At 41.4% G+C, this 17,524-nt stretch overlaps 1 protein-coding gene across 5 annotated transcripts in view; it reads right to left on the bottom strand.

Annotated features, from left to right (window-relative positions):
• The window catches only part of lingo2 (leucine rich repeat and Ig domain containing 2), a 252,837-nt gene that overhangs the window by 169,952 nt on the left and 65,361 nt on the right, over nucleotides 1–17,524 (bottom strand). For 4 of the 5 annotated variants that reach the window (XR_008572877.1, XM_054791870.1, XM_054791871.1 and 1 more), the window contains exon 3: nucleotides 7,060–7,148. The exons of the other annotated variant lie outside the window; for it this stretch is intronic. The gene's annotated coding sequence lies outside the window, so the exon portion shown is untranslated. The remainder of the gene's footprint in view (nucleotides 1–7,059; nucleotides 7,149–17,524) is intronic. 5 annotated transcript variants of the gene reach the window in all.

Raw genomic sequence — 17,524 nt, 5'->3', positions numbered from 1 at the left:
AAAACAGCCTAAAGGGAAAAATCAGCAGTCATTTTACAAGAATGAAGTCAAAATGTTTTTGGAAAAAAAAAAAAAAAAAGATGTAATTGATGTAATTTCATGAGAATAACGTAATATGACAAAAAATAACTTCATTTTAGCAGCATGAGTTGAATTTTTTTTATGAAAATAAAGTGATATATTAACAGGAAAAAGTCTAAAAGAATAAACTCCTAATATTATGAATAATGTCATTTTAAATACAAAATAATGCCATTTTAATAGCATGTAGTTGAAATATTAAAGGAAAAAAATGTGTTACATTTTTAAAGTCGTAATATTATGAGAAACAAACAAAACAAAATAAAGTTGTCATTTATGAAAAATTAGGTTGGGAGAAATGTTAAAATATTGGAATAAAGTCAAAGTATTATAGGAAGGAAGTCATAATAAAGGCCAAAGTTCATACAGTTTTCTCTTGAAATGTATAACTTCTTAGCATATCTACATGCGATGGTTTTCAAAATATCAAAGTGGCCCTTCCTTTCATTTTTAACTAAATGGCCCTCACTGTATCTTATTTTCAAATGCAAATGTCAACAGTTGTGCATTGTAATAACATAACATAATAACATGTGGCGTGGCAAGAGACATTTAACATGTGCTGAGCTTTGGCTTCATTGATATGATTTAAAAAGAAAATAAGCTTAGACTTTTTAGAATTACAATTATCAAGTTATCACACACATACTGATGTGATAGTAAATCCCATAGTTTTGCCATAGTAAATTCAAAAATAAACGAAGAGTTCAACATCAGAAACTACAACCACACTAATAAAAACAGTGCTCCGATCGATCGGCCACCGGTCAGTATTGGCTGATTTCCATGAAAAAGCACGATATCGGCATATGCCGATACTTGCTTTATAATGCCGATCAGCTCTGCCCCCTTTGCAGCATCCAGCCTATAGCGACCCACTCCCGCCCACTTTCCCTTCACAAAGCCAAAAACAAGCATGTCTGCCATGTGGGACTTACCTGTCACCGTGAGCGTTTTTCACCCTCAAAACATGCGAAGAAAAATATCACGTGTTTGGTGCGGCATTTTGGGGGGGCGGGGTGTGGTGAGTTTTTGAAGTTCCCAATGTGATCATCGGTCTAGCGGCGGCTAATGCAACCATGTAGCAACGCAACCACCTGGCAGTCAGAAGTCTAAGGCAGATAGCCCGAAAAGTGGTTGGATTTGTCGGATTGGATGGCCGGCTGTTGTGGGCAGTGGAGGAATCCGGGTTCGTGTGCTGTGTGCTCTCGTACCGAAATTCTCCTTACAGAAGGCGTCTGATCCTTAAAGTTTCACCAGTGATTTTGAAAAGTCAAATACCTGTATGTAGCCCCCCATGACCACCTGAGGCACCTGCAGGCCTGCTCTTCATTCAGGTTTTCAGTTAATAATGTGAGAACACTCTAAAGAAATGCATTCTGAAAAACTAAATATGAGTTGTGGATACCATCAGTTTGTTAATGTTCTGCTAAAACAAGCATATTTGGTTTGTTTGGGTTAAAATAAGCTACGAAAATAAATGTTACAAAAATGAGTAGCTCTTGGCCATTTTCATTTTGTAAAAGTAGCTCTCATAAGAAAAAACGGTGACTCCTGATATAGCCAATAGTATATTTAAAAATGTACACTTAATCTATTGATTGGTATCGCCCGATTTCACTCATGGATGATACTGTATCGGTATCGGCAGCATCCCTAGTGCTAATCTACACTGTTAAAGTTACATCTCACTTTACACCGGTGAACATCCAGGGAGCGGACATAGAGTTGGTAGACAGCTACAAATTCCTGGGTGTTCACCTTAACAACAAGCTGGACTGGTCCGTCAACACCCACGCCCTCTACAAGAAGGACCAGAGTCGCCTCCACCTGCTGAGGAGACTGAGGTCATTTGGTGTGTGCAGGACTCTTTTACGGACCTTCTATGACTCTGTGGTGGCCTCAGCCATCTTCTATGCTGTGGGCTGCTGGAGAGGGAGCAGCACGGACAGGGACAGGAGCAGGATCAATAGGCTGATCAGGAGAGCGAGCTCTGTCCTGGACGGTCCTCTGGACTCCGTGGAGGAAGTGGGGGAGAGAAGGATGTTGGCTAAGCTGACATCCATCATGGACAACACCTCTCACCTGCTACATGATACTGTTGTTTCCCTTAGCAGCTCCTTCAGCAGCAGACTGTTACACCCACGGTGTAAGAAGGAGAGGTTCCGCAGGTCCTTCATACCGACCGCTGTCAGGCTCTACAACACCTGCACCACCTGAACCATGTTGTAGTCACCATGCAATCTTTACACTGTACACTTTACTTGCGTATCTTGCTTGCTTGCTGCTGTAACAAGTTAATTTCCCCGCTGTGGGATAAATAAAGTACATACATAAAATTCCCATAATATTACTTCAAATTGTTGGCTCTCGTTCCATCATGCAGGTGTACCTATTGTTGTGTCCGCGGCACACAAACACTTTTGTATATTTTATTCTTCCTTTCTGTCCCCGTTTGAGTGTTTCATGTTAGTATTCCGAGCATCAAACTAATATGTGAGTCACTGAGTCCTATTTCCAGTTGCAGTGTTTATGCCAAAGGCGGCATTAAAAAAAAAGGGGGGGGGGAAATCTCAAGAGGGATTTGTGGTGCATAAAAAGCTATTAGAATAGATTAAAGTGATGTGAAATGTCCACTTGCAGCGCTCAGGGATTGCATTGGTATTACTGGTTTAACTGGTGTGAAAACAAAGCGCTGCAGACTTGCTTCGACTCAAACATTTTAAGACGGAAAACGACAACAATAAAAGGCGAGGTCAGTATGACGAAGTGCGCCAGTGGCGGCCGTCGCTTTTATAGCCCCACCCTAACGACCATGTCACATCCAGTGGAGCAAGACGCTGCAGAGTTGTCGTCAAATTAAAAATGAATCACGCCGGCAGATGCGGCCCTAATGGCTTCATCGCACGTTTACGTTTGTCCTGGCCTCACGCTGGAGAGTCACGCTGGAGTGTCATGCCAAAAAAAAAAAAGCTGATAAATATGGATGCATCTGTTGTAAGCATGAAGCATCATCACACGCTGACCAAATGTTGTGCTGCTGGACGCATTTGATGTTGGTGAACATCACCATAAACTCCTTCCACAACATTGGCCGCACATTCTAATACAAGAGGTGAATCCAAAACAGGAACATAAAAGTTAAAAATGTGCCTGGAGTTTACTACTATGCTTGTGGTTCTACCAGTGGTGTACAAGGGTACTGCACCCTACTGAGAGGCATTCCGAATACACTGTGTGCACAATTATTAAGCAAGTCGCATTATTGATGATTTGTTTTATTATTTAACAACAACAGTGCTCTTGGGCAATCAAAAGTATTAATAAACGCTAAACTTGAATATTTAAGGAAGTGAAAGTGAGGTTTTGGCTTTTGTTGAGAATATTTCTCTGTGCACAATTATTAGGCAACTATTTGTGTGCAGAATTAGTACGCAACTCAAGTACGCAGTACTAATGCATACGCATCAGTACGCAGCAACCAAAGCCTCCCAGACACCGTTCAGAGGGGTGTACCTTTTTTTCTTCACTGTAAATCGTATGTTTACGGGCTCACAAGTACTCAATAGGGTTTAGTTCAGGTGAGCAAGAAGGTCATGTCATTATTTTGAAGACCTTTACTAGCTAGCCACGCAGTGGAGTACTTGGATGCATGAGCCGGAGCAATGTCCTGCATAAAAATCATGGTCTTTTTGAAAGATGCACACTTTTTCCTGTACCACTGTGTGAAAAACGTGGCAGTAGGTTTGGGAGGTGAGTTTGAGTCCATCTTCAACCTGAAAAGGTCCAACAAGCTCATCTTTGAATAATTCCATCTCTTACCAGTACCCCACCGCCACCTTACTGGCATCTGTCCATTGTTGATGCAGCCACGGGCCCATCAAGAGTCACTCATCTCATCAGTCCATAATACTTTTGATAAATCTGTCTTCAGATATTTCTTGGCCAAGTCGTAGCTTTTGAACTTGTGTGTCTTGTTCATTGGTGGTCAGGTTTCAGCCTCTCTTACCTTGGCCATATCTCCGAGCACTGAAGACCGTGTACCGTACTTCTGGACACTCCAGGTAGATTACAGTTCTGGAATATGACAGCTTCACGTTGGCTTTTTCTCAAATATTTGGCAGTTAATGTGCATGTTTTTCTCTCAACATGTTTCGACCCTTTTGTGCTCTCGCAACAAAACATTTTAATGGTTTTTTGGTCAGAGTCTGTTAAATCTCTTTTTTGGCCCATTTTGCCAAAGGAAAATAAGCTGCCTCATAATTGTGCACACCTAATAAAGGGTGGTGATCTCCCAAGGCCACACCCTCCCTCAGTACACACATGTACATCACCTGGTATGCCTAAACCCAAAAGGCATTCACGTTTATTCAGCTCGGGGTTGGAAAATATGCCTAAAAATGAAAATATGGCCAAAATACAGACCTGCCTAGTAATTGTGCACACGGTGTGTTGTGGTTGCCCTATTTAGTTACAGGAGGTGGGTCAAAATGTTGAAATAGTACCCACAAATACAGTGATACCTCGGTTTTTGTTATGAATTTGATCCAAAAAGTCTGACAATTTTTCCCATCAGATATAATGTAAATCCAATTAAACCCTTCCAGACAAGCCAAAAATATTAACAAAAATACATGTTATAGAGAATAATGATGGTTTTACATGCAGAAAACAATGCAAAAATAATTATAAATGACAAATAGATAGAAGTTATTGTTAATGCCGACTTCTCGTACACCCTAGCGAGATGGAATTCAATAAGGTTTCTCACCTGTAGCAGGTAATTTAGAAGTCACACAATAAAAAATGCACAGCAACGCTTAGGGTGCTTTGATGGGCACTTTATTTTGCGGATTGATACAGCACAGGGCAAAGGGACTACCGTAGTTTGTTATTGTACAATGTACGATGTACTGGAGCAAAATTTGGCGAAAATGATCAATGAAAATCAAATCATACAAAAACGGGTGTACGAAAACCAGGGTTTGACTGTAACTACTTTTCCCAGGCATTCTCAGTCACCCTTTCACAAATTTGCCCCAAAAATCCCAACTCTCTGCACGCCAACTGCTCAGTCCCGGGAAATATTTCAATATAATGAATTTTATATATAAATATTGGCATTTAGGTATTCCTGCACACATGACGTTAGCAATGACATCCTAACATCGTGACATAATGCTCGGAATGGACGTTGTCTCAATTTACGCCATTGCTGTAAATATTTGCATTCCATAATACGTAAATGTTCCAAACAAAAAAAAGGGGAAATGAAGGAAAATGAGAATTTCCACCAGCAGCCCCCCCATAACCCCTTTGTTTTGCAACTATTGTGGTGCAACCATGTTATTTGACTGGTGGGCTTCTTTTCTTTTCCTTACCGGCTACAGGATGTTTTACGCCGAGTGTTACTGAATTGACTTGAAGCAGAACCGGAGAAGATTTTATTCTATTTTAAAACATTTTTTCACAAAGGTTAAAATACGGGGAAACTGTTAAATCAGGGGGGCACAGGGAAAAAAGGGCAAAATAGGGAAGTTTTCCGTTCAGAACGGGAGGGTTGACAGGTATGATTTGGACACTCCCGTACTATCATTTCTGAGTACACAAGTGCATTCACACTGAGTGCACTGTCAGCACCTGGATGTTGCACTCAAAACGGTCAAAATGGTGAGTGTGCCCCTGTAGAGTTGCCAATATTGATTATGTGGCAGACGTTAAATGTTTTTTAATTAAAATTCATCAAATATTGGCGATAATGCTGTGTTGAGTGGTTGCAATTCACCATTAAAAAGGAGAAAAGAAGAGAAGCGGGTAAATATTGCAATTGTCATTTCCGAGTAAGTGCACGACAACAGCAATTGATTTGGGACAGGTCTAAACTGTCAAAAAACGTGCGCACTCACAGTAGACAGTAGACTTATTGAAGTATACTGACGGTGGTACAGCAGTCCATCGCCATTTTGCGCTCCAAATTTGGAAGCTTTACTCTATCACTAAAGTGCTCGCTTTCCATTTGCAAGCAGTGGAAGCGTCCTTTAATGGCAACCCTAACAAGTGACCATATGCAACACTCTATGGGTCCCATGGAGAACATGCGGCACTGTGTGCGATTTCCAGTGTATACATTTAATCTCCCTGGGGCTCTATGAGTGCCATAATACAGTTTATCGTGCTATAATGGCCGCTTCACGATATGATAATGACCACATTGTGCATTAACTCTGATGACATGCAATATAACCCTGTTGTTATTTTGGCAAAGACAGAATTTTTGCTAAGGTTTTGTATTGGAGCACCGAATGTTGAGCTCTCCTCAAGCCTGCAATGGAGGCCCATGTTCTAGTATCCGCGTGCTTATCACTCTTCTCCACCACCACGACAGCCGTCTTCCCTTCTCGACCAAATTAATGGACACGATTTGAAACGGAGCCACTTCCCTGATAAGCAGCGGCGACCATCCGCTCAGTCACCTTACGCCAACATGGATGAGCGGCAAAGATGAAGGGGAATAACTTGGCAGACAAGAAGAAGAACAATCCAAAGTCTAATTGTGTTATGCCTCACAGCCGCGACGCAGACATTTTCTTTCCAACATGAGGTTGACCCACTGCTGACGTGATCACATTAATTTGCAACCGGCCGCGCACTTTTTCCCCCATGCTCACTGGCTGATGGAGGCAGTGACTTCAAGGTTCAAATAAGCAGACATTCGACATTTTCATACCTTTTATACTTCTTTTACAACCGCCAGGGGTGAATTGTGCAAGGAATTAGCCAAGGTAGAATCCATTACGTTTAAGTGCAGCTAGATGACTACTGTATATTTACAAGTGGAGAAGTAACCCACTTGATCCAGCAGAAAATTTGTAAGATGAATTACTGCCACCTACAGGACAGGGGTGGAACAGTGTTGACTGGGCATGTCCTGACCTGATACCTAAGGTGGACATTTACGTATTTTCAATCTTGACGTACCTGCAAGGCTTTCCGGTCACTGTTAAAAATGTCGCCGTAAGATCACCTCCACTGCGTGCGATGCTGTTCACAGGTTTTCACTCCAGGCTCTGCAAGAAGAAGTAGGAGAAGAGAGAAAAAAAGAAGAAGAAGCAAATGAGAGGAGACATGGCGAGTGAGCTCACCACTTTGACCAACTGAGCCACCACAAATGCCTCGCGATCCGGAATAAAAATCCTGGGAAGAAATGTCAGTCCTAGGTAGAGTGCGAGCCAAACAGCACCGAGAGGAGAAGCACCCCCCCATGACAAATGTGCAGTCCTTGCATGGCCAACTTGATCGTTTTTCCGCCTAAACAGCAGCCCCTTGATCGGCTCATTGCACCGTCGTTGCAACACGGGATGACAAGTGAGCAGGATTTTCAGGGTCTTAACTTTAGAAACCTGAAATGACAAGTGTGTTGGCTCAAGGTTTTCTCATAAAGATCCCCCTATAATGCAAAAAAGTCTTTCTAATGCTGTTCTAACAGGAATATGTGTCCCTGGCAGTGTTGGTGTAACAGGTATTTTCATAGAGCATAGAAAACCTGTTTGCGACCTTCTAAATATGGCTTTTTAACATTAGAGCCTGCTGGACAATTAAATAACACCCCTACAGTCAATTTAAAAATTTTAAGTTCCCAATTATTCCCTGAAATAATTTTCCAGACATTTTTAGCCACAACAGAGACAAGTTACAACACCATATGGATCAATATTAGTGACACTTTTCTCCTTCCTCGGTGTGTCTTTAGGTGCTAAGTCCTTAACGAGGTCTGAAAAGTCGCTGCACTGGGTTGCAAAACTGCTCCAAGCGAAAATGCTAATTTGAGTGGCTGGTAGGGTCATGTGGGACACTGTGCCAGCTCGAAGCGGAGAAGCACTGTGCCTTAATTTGGCCCAGAAGATAAGGTGACGACAGACATGCATGTGCATAGCTTTTAACCTGTTTGCATTCCCAAGACAAAGAAAAGATGAATAATTTTCTATGATAACTTTACTGTTTCCAGGACATTTTACCTTCTTTCTTGTTTTCCATGACTGAAAAATTGGTCAATAATTTTCCAGGTTTTCCAGGATGCATGGGAACCCTGCTTGAGCCAGTTTTGAGAAAAATATATGGAAAATATATCATATCCCTCTCTTGTTTGCTCCACTTCTGAGAGAAAAGGCACTCAAAAGATTGCCTTTGAAGTTGCGGGTTTCCGTGACGTCATGAAGAAAAAAAATCTCCCTCCTCATGGACATGATACTGCGTCTGACCCACCCCTACCTCAATGAGTTTGCCCCGTGTACAGTATATACAGTCATCCCCAGTCATTTATCCTGGTTAATTGGTTCCAGACCAGAAGATAAGTGAATTTCCGCGAAGTACGATTAAAAAGAAAATTTGTTTATGACTTTCTAAATATGATTTTTACCATTATTTGAGCGCTGTAGACATGAAATAACACCCCTATAGTCACCTTTACACTTATTATTATTATTATTATTCTTTGTTTACAACACATTGCTCTACTGTAATGCACAAGCAATGGGATTACTGCAGGGAAACGAGATGATCGCCGCTAGCATAGCAAGCTACCAAGCTAACTAGTTAGCCCCTCCAATTTACTAACTATTAACTTAAAGTGTTTCAAATGGAGTGGGGAAGAAGGACAAAGCAAGAAGCCAAAAACTCACCAATTCCACACGGAATGGGAGGAGAACTAGGCAATATCGGACATGCCAGGGCTGACAACATGCATCCATCCATCAATCCATCCATTTTCTATACCGCTTCTCCTCTTTAGGGTCGCGGGGGCATGCTGGAGCCTTGATTGCATGCAGTGTGAAGGTAATCTGATCTAATGTCATGTAACATTACTGACACCAAGTGGTCAGAATACGTACTACATACAACTGTTTTTTCAATATTTTTTTACAAATAATGGGCCATAATCAACAGCAGTCATTTGTTGGCGTGGGCGCTGTAAGTTTGGTCATTTTGTTTTTCTTCAGTGGATAGGCTAACCTACGACGCTGCTGTTAAAATATGAGTGCAATGTTAGCACGCTAGCTCGCGTGTTGCTAATGTTTCTGTCCTCCTTTCCCACTCCCACACACAACCACTGAAAAATGTTGACAATAATTTCATAAAGTAATAGTTGACAGCTTCCTGCCTTAGTTTTTCAAGCATCCTCTACCAGAACGCGGAGGATTATTAGCAGCAAACTTGTCAGTGCTCTTATTGATTATGTCTGCAAACATGGCCACAAACATCAGGATGGCTGCCAAAATTCAGGTAATATGACAAGAAACAATGTCTTACAGACAGCCAGCCTTATTCCTTACAAGCACCACAGTTGGGAATTTGACTTTGATGACACCATCAGGAGCAATAGATTAGAGAAAAGTGGAGTCAAACCAGCAGTTTTCGAGTCACAAGGTAGCCACTGTCCCCCTCACCACGCCTCCCTTGGACAAACCAAGAGTCAGCAGGTCCAAATCAGGACATCTGCTCTGTGCTCCCACAGGAGGAAACAATTCCAGGACACTGATTGGGAAATTAGATGGGGTGAGCAGGATGATGCAGAACAACACAGGGACAAATGTTTGAGAGCCTCTGGTGGGCACATGGTGAATGGCAGGGAAGCCGCAGAAGCAGTTCCTTCATTGCGCCTGGATATTTCTATTCGAACCTTTTTCCATTTACTTTCCCCCAAGCCTGAGCCAATACAAGGCCAATAATCAATACACTTGAGCACAATGTACTGTATGTAATAATAAATGATTGAGGCATACACCCAGATGTTAGAAATCTGGATGTAGATGGCTACGTTTGTTCACCCCACCCACTGATCCACCTCTGGGAGGGATTTGAGCACGAAGCCACAAAGCAATTGTGAGACGGTTTAATTGAAGAAAAGGCTTAATAAGGCTCCCCGGAGAGTTGGAATTCATGGCTCATAAAAGGGCTCAGGTAGAGGGAGACACGGTCAACAGGATCAGAGCTCGCATTTCTAGATTGGCAAAAGGGGACTTAGTGGCTCCAGGATGTCACGTGTGTTTGTGCGTTAATGCAATTATTAAGAGCTGGAGGGACCAAAGAGTGCCAAAAATAGCTTGTGTACTATTAATAATGCCAAAGAAAACTAGAAATGCATGGCCACCATAATGTATCCAGAGATTTTCTGGATTTTTGATGTGCAGTCCAAGTTAGTTAATTAAAAGTACAATGAACAGTGCCATTTAACTCAGCCAATTAGCCTAATCTGTGAGTTTGATTCAACAAACGACCATGGTGAACTGACACAGGGACACAGCAACATTTTCTTTGTTTTGGGGGTTTTGGGACCCTCAAAAAAGGAGAATTATATTTTAGAATGAATCTTCCCAAAAAAGTACATTTTTCCTTTAAGATAAAGCCTTGACATTGCCCATCATAACTCATAAGCTAACACTCCCCTTTTGTGCAACTTCATGTTTTTTTCCCAGTTACAGTGATACCCCACTACAGTTACAGTATTAGTTTCGGTGGGATAAAAATGGCAACATACATGAGTTTAGCATGATATCACTAAGTCTCGCGCCCGGGGGAGACTTTATGAAAAGAATTAAATAGCCTCTGTGATTTCCTTTCGTCTCTTTATCTGCAGCTCTTCAAACAGACTAGACAAGAAGCTAATTCAACACAGGGCTTGTTTCGCACGCACAGGGAAATAAAACACAGGGCACAGAAAGACAGGGAATTTGGTTCAAAAGGTCAGGAAAATGTCACAGAAAAACTTTTCTCCGCAGGCGGCGCAAAGTTTGGATAAGACAATGACAAAAAAAAGGTTAAAGAAGGTGTCAAGAAAGAGAAGCAAGATGGAATAAAAGAAACAGCAGTCAAAATAGAAGGAACTAAACAATAATGACACACTAAAAGAAATAGGGCTGGTTTTCTGCTTATATCGCAGAACACATCTTCATTAGGTACACAGGGACTAATCAGCTCCATTACACAGACTTTATCTTTACAAATCATATATCAGCATAGTTGCACACCACCAAAATAATCATTACATTAATACCTGGCTGTCAATCAAAGCTAAGGTTCAACTCTTACATTGGGCCTGACTGGATGTGCAGGTGTACCTAATAAAACGGCCAATGACAGGGTCTTGGCCTGGGGATATTGTTTTCCAGTCTGACAGATGTACAGAGAGAAAAAGAACTCCCCCCAGAATAAATATGACAAAGTGTAAACGCTGAAGTGGCAGCAGTTGTTCTAATTGAGCACTCTTGGTGACCTCTGACCCGACCTCCTCACCCATACACATGACAGAAAGGGGGTGGGGGCACCCTAATATTACAGAGTCAGCATTGCTTTTCGTTGCTGTGCTTGAAACCACAGCAAACACGTATCTAAAAACGGTTGTTTAATTCATTTGACACACTGCAATGAGGTGTTTAGGATAATTAGCAATTTAAAAAATAAAAAAGAGCTCTTTGTCTTTTCAAATATTGTCTATATATAACTGAATTATGTATTAATGAACGCCAATGCATTTTTAATTCAACTGTTTAGCTCAGAAAAACCTGCTAGGCATTGTAAAGATTCTGCTGAAAGGTTATTGGAAATGTAGAGTAGCAAGTCAATGTCATAACTCGCATAAATAGAGCAATAGAAAAGTGAGATGTCCGGGTGACTAAACACAATGATATTGTTAGCCCTCAGGGTTGTATGGGATTGCTTTTAATGCTCAAGGACACTACAGTATCGCTCGGGTCTAAATTCCATGCGCCAGACCATCATTTTAACTTTCTGGTATTAGTTCAACCATATGTTTATTATTGAGACAGTATCAACTCAAAACGGAGGGTTATTATGTTACACATGTCGTCGGACTGACTGACTAGCACATTTTTTTGGCACTTTATTTTCTTCCATTTTTGCATTTTTTCTGCATCTGTTTTATACTTTATTTATACTCTAAAATAACCAAGTCGCTGTGGTAATTTTGTTTTTGTCTAAAAAAAAAACTTCTGTATAGGCGCAAATCATTCTTTCAGTGCCAGTCTAAAAAAATAATAATACATGGGTGTGTTTTGTTAGTTGTAGTAGAATCTAGGTTAATACTGCCATGCTTTTATTGTGAACCTTACTTTGCACTGAACAGGAAGTCACTCACGGGAATGTGACTGTGAACGGTTGCTGGGATAGGCTCCAGCATACCCGCGACCCTAGTGAGGATAAGCGGCATAGAAGATGGATGGCTGGATGATTGTTATATTTATAATTCATTATTGTTATTATTTACTCCCTTATTTACAAGAATTGTATTCTGTAGTAAGGTTACTTTTATTGTATTTCATATTTTTTTGGTAACCATGTCAATTGGGTGACACAAATGAAAGACCATGGTAAAAACAATGCAATTCGATTTCTTTTGTCAGCACATTTAAATCGCAGATGGAGCCAGGCACCATATAAAATCTCTCCGGGTAGGGCCAGCTCTAGTCGACATGCATGGGTTGCTGACATAAACAGGTTTCTCTGAGTAACATTTAAAGTAAATAAAGCACTCTTTTCCACAGGCATTGGTTCTCTGTCAAGCTGGTTTTATCGCATGCATACATGCACCGTTTTAGCTGCGGGAAATGATTTTAAAGTGCTGGCCTGCAGCCGTAACACCCTGCCACACAAGAGCATAGATGAGGATAGACACAGGGAATACTGATGTGATAGCATATGCCAACAAATCCAGACTTAATTGGACACTTCCTCCACAACAGGCCCCATGGTAAACAGCAGCAAGCGAATAAGGCTTAGGCAAGCTCAGGAAATATTTCCGATAACAAAACCACAAGCTGATCCGCTGTCCTGTGCAGAATCTTCTGCTCGGAACAACAACTCTTATTTGACTGCATAATCCACAGCATTCGCCTAAACTGATTAGCTCCCCTCATGCTTAACATCCCGTGTCTTAGCCCAGTTTGTCCATCTTGGAAATGTGGAGCAGATTCATCACGTCTATCGCCTTCTCTGTGCCAACTGGACAGTTGTTTGCAGGAAATGGTCAGCAGCCAGGTGCTGAGGAGGGATTGCATATGATCAAAAAGGATTCCATTGAAGCAGATTGAGAAGAAAGACGACTTATGGAAATATAGCGCTGCATTGTGCTGCATGAGCCAGTCTTCACAAGGTGGCTTGATGCGAAGTTTTGGCGAGCTTGCCAAGCTCACAAGTGGTACTTGTAGAAACGAAACACTGACTCATGTATGGCAAGCCCAAAAGACAAAGGCTCTGACTGCAATGATTTCTTTGACACTAACCTACTAATGAGGGTTCAGTATCTTGCCCAAGGATACTTGGATATGGTCAAAGGAGGAATGACGATCGAACCAGCAACCTTCACATTGTGAGACAACCACTCTACTATTTGAGCCGAGCCTCCCCAATGGTATATATATATATGCTAGGCTTTACATTGTTGTTTTATTTTTACATTGAAGATGTGCTACTTAAAAAGATAGTTCAGATTTTTTTATACAAAGTTGTATGACATCCCCATCAGCTGTGTATCCCCCCACTTGGTCCCGCGAGTCCAGTTCTGGTCTAATTTCCGTGACGAAGGACGTAGTTCCGCTTATTGCTGGGGCCATTTAAGTAAAGAGTTTGGCTTCTCAAAGCAATATGCGTTCAAAAGAATAATAGATTTGCATCAAAGAAATGCCTCTTCGAAAAAAATCAGACCTCCAGCCATATCCCTGTGCACTGTCCATTCTTGTGTATGTGATGAAGACGCTCGCATCTTCTTTCACTGTGGAACACACACACACACAAGACAGCGGTGGTGCTCCGTTGCGGAAGAAGATGTGAGCAACTAAGCGGAACTACGTTCCGAAAGAACTGGACTTACAGGACCAAGTGGGGGGCTAAGTCACAGCTGATGTACTACACTGCTGACGAGGATGTCAAACAACTTAATGTCAAAAAATCTGAACTATCCTTTTAAATAGATACAGACCATACACATTCAATAGAAAAACAGCTATAGTGTGACTGATTTTATGTAAAATAGAAGTTACTTTCCTGATAATAACAGCATTGGGAAATATAAGGAGCCTAGAAGGATTCCCTGGGGAACCCCATTAGTTATTTGTTTAGGTCGATCTTTGGGCTCAAGGGATTATTTTCTAGGTCTACTGTTCTCAAAGCCTTTTTGAAAAATAACACATGGACCATCTTAAACAACTTTGTGCAGCTTAACATAAATTGAAAAAAACAGTTGAAAAATTGCAAGAATTTACATTTTTCACTGTTGGATCTTAAGTAGGTTGTAAGTACAGCTGGAAATGGGAGTGAGACAAAAAAATGCTATGAGTAAGCAACTTATGGCAAACAATCATAAATGTGAAATATGCTGTTCATCAGCTGATCAAAAGTTTAAAAACACAGCCTTTAAAAGTCAAAATCTTAGGATTACATTGAATTCATTACATTAGGTCTTTAGATTCAATGTAATTTTCTGTCAGGTATTCACACTGTCGGGCCGCACGGTGGTCTAGTGGTTAACAGGTTGGAGTAACAGTCTGGCGATCGGGAAGACCTGGGTTCGATTCTCCCTTGGGCATTTCTGTGTGGAGTTTGCATGTTCTCCCCGTGTGTGCGTGAGTTTTCTCCGGGTACTCCGGTTTCCTCCCACATCCAAAAACATGCAGGTTAGGTCTAAATTGTCCATAGGTATGAATGTGAGTGTGAATGGTTGTTTGTCTGTATGTGCCCTGCGATTGGCTGGCGACCAGTCCAGGGTGTACCCCGCCTGTCGCCCGAAGTCAGCTGGGATAGGCTCCAGCATGCCCCCGCGACCCTAAAGAGAAGCGATATAGAAAATGGATGGTTGGATGGCTTAATGGCACAGGCAAAAAAGCTTTCGCTCTTTGAACACAGTGGGATTGTTGAGCTGCGTAAGCAAGGTGGTAGAAAGTTTGATTCTCTGACGGTCATGGCTTCCAACGCTCCTGCCATGACATTCCCACCTTGATGCCCTTCATGAAGCCATCTTCACCACCTGGAGCAACATTCCGTCTAGCCTCCTAAAAACACTGGCATCAATCGTGCCCAAGGCCATTTTTGAGGTGATTGACAAGAATGGCACAGCTACTCATTACCAAGTCCTTTTTTGAAAATTTGCTCTCTGTTTTAGGGTGGGTTTTCAGTTTTTTTGAGCTATGGTCTTCAACTTTTGATCAGCTGATGAACAGCCTATTTCACTTTAATGCTTGTTTGCAATAAGTTACTTATTCAAAAAATATTTTTGTGTCTCACTCCCATTCCTTCTTTTTGCATTTAGAAGCTCTACTTAGAACCTCCTTCAGATCCAACAGTGCAAAATGTAAATTCTTGCAATTTTTCAGCTGGTCTTAATTTTGATCAGGGTTGTTCTTAAGATATTTTAAGCCGTGTGGAGAACGAAGAATGTTATGAAGCTATTCATCCAATATGTACATTAAAGTACTACGAGGGTGCATCTTACCAAAATGGGGAAACGTGACCACTGTGAAAACATGTCCATACCCCAAGCTTTTTTTTTTTTTTTTTTTTTTTTTTTTTATCACCGCAGAGTCAGTCTAATGAAACTTTAATTTCATGGACGCTGGCGATGAGCCTAATGGGATATTGGTTTCCAGACAATGAGAATTCCTCAACTAAATCTGCCTTGTCCCCTAACATACTATAAAATAGTTTTACGTCAAGCAGCAACTAATGCCAGACTGATAAAGTCCAGGATGACTTGGTGGGAGGCTCATACAGAACAGTATAACATAGCATAGTATAGATAAGCATTAACACACTGTTTTGTTGCACTGTCCGCTGTAGCCACTATATTATTTTCTTCTTTTAATTGTAGTTGATGAATGCATGTCTTTCTTTCTGACAGATCAAAAGGTTTTAACACTTGCCTAAATAGAAATACAGTAGAAAAAGTGTTTGTGTCAAACAGCAAAATCTAACTTCATCCAAAGCTTTGAACATTTGACAAAATCGTTTATTTTAGCGATGCTCAATATTAGCTTTCCTACTTATTTGCACTTGCCAATACCGATATCGGTAAAGTAATGTGGTGTAATGAACACATTATGCTTCTTCTACTGGATGCATTTCACAAACTACACCTTGTGCAAAATAAGACAAATACTGCAATATGCAATACAAGTTACAGAAAAAGTTAGGTGTGTTATTAGGTTACAAGTACTGAAGGAAGACGACTTACTCCCCCCTCGCATAACCAGCGCTTTGTCATATTCCACAAAACAGGTTGGACTTTATTTCTGTGCGTGCGCATTTTGTAGCAGTGCTATTAAGAATAACACATAGGACAGAGAAGTGGCACAGGCTTGGTGCCATGGATACAGAGAAGGTCACTCCAATCAAACCATACCAGCTCGAGCAATCTGTCTCCGAGATAAACATCTCTTTGGTCTTCACAGTAAAGCCGATTATTACCTGCCATCTTGTTAATTGACAACAGCTACTGTGACTCAAGGTTGTTATGTCTGTCATCGAGAAACAAAGTGAGGCAGGTTGGTTCAAATCTGTCCAACACACTAAATGTCACTTATAAGCAAGGGCTTTATCATTATTACACAGGAGGCTTCGCACTGGCTCAATTGCCTTTGTCCTCGCCGAAAATCAATGGCCTTATCACCTTCAGAGATGGATTGCTTTTGGCTATACAACAAAATAGTAGCCAAGAAGACCATAACAGTTTGCGGAGTGTTGTGGTCATTTGGTCATCAGCGTTGTATTGACCAATGAGGAGCAAACATAAGTTTACAAGGAGACTACTGTATAAGTGTTCCGTGTTGGAGGAGACTATATAAGTGTTCTGTGTTAGAGCATCGAAGCAAGCATGCAAGGACTCAAGGGGCACCAACATAAGCATCCCAGGGCATCAGCATAAGCGCCATTGGAAGCGTGGAGGGCACCAACTATACAGGGACCATTACCAGCGATAATGTTGAGTATTTAACGCTCTCTAAACTGCTGTCTGCTCAGGCTAAATACACATCAAAATGTCAGCACTTTTCATTCAGTTGGCTTTGCGTCGACGAGATGCTGGACTCATTTAGCGGGGGATCCGGCTGTGACAAATGCAATCTCTTAAGCTTGACCTTTTCTCCCAGACAGGCTTAAGCGACTCCATCCGACCGTGGAATGATACACGAGAGCAAAGTCCACGTTGAAGAGGACCCGAATTCATTTCCCGATGCATCTTCGCTTCTCTCTTCAGGCTATCAGAGGCCATTTACAGATGGAATGTATTGATCGTAACAACAAGCTCTTTGCTTTCGGAACCTGGAAAATCAATCCAGCACCAGCAAGACGACAACACTATTTACATTTATTATTTACACATTACGTACTGTATATTGGTTTCCTTCAGCCATCGAGACACTGGACCGGTAACATCCTCCTA

This window comes from Dunckerocampus dactyliophorus, chromosome 11, assembly GCF_027744805.1.
Source record: "Dunckerocampus dactyliophorus isolate RoL2022-P2 chromosome 11, RoL_Ddac_1.1, whole genome shotgun sequence".
In the NCBI taxonomy this organism is placed as follows: domain Eukaryota; kingdom Metazoa; phylum Chordata; class Actinopteri; order Syngnathiformes; family Syngnathidae; genus Dunckerocampus; species Dunckerocampus dactyliophorus.
The sequence above is the reverse complement of the archived record's forward strand: the minus strand, read 5'-3'. Positions and strand labels throughout refer to the sequence as shown.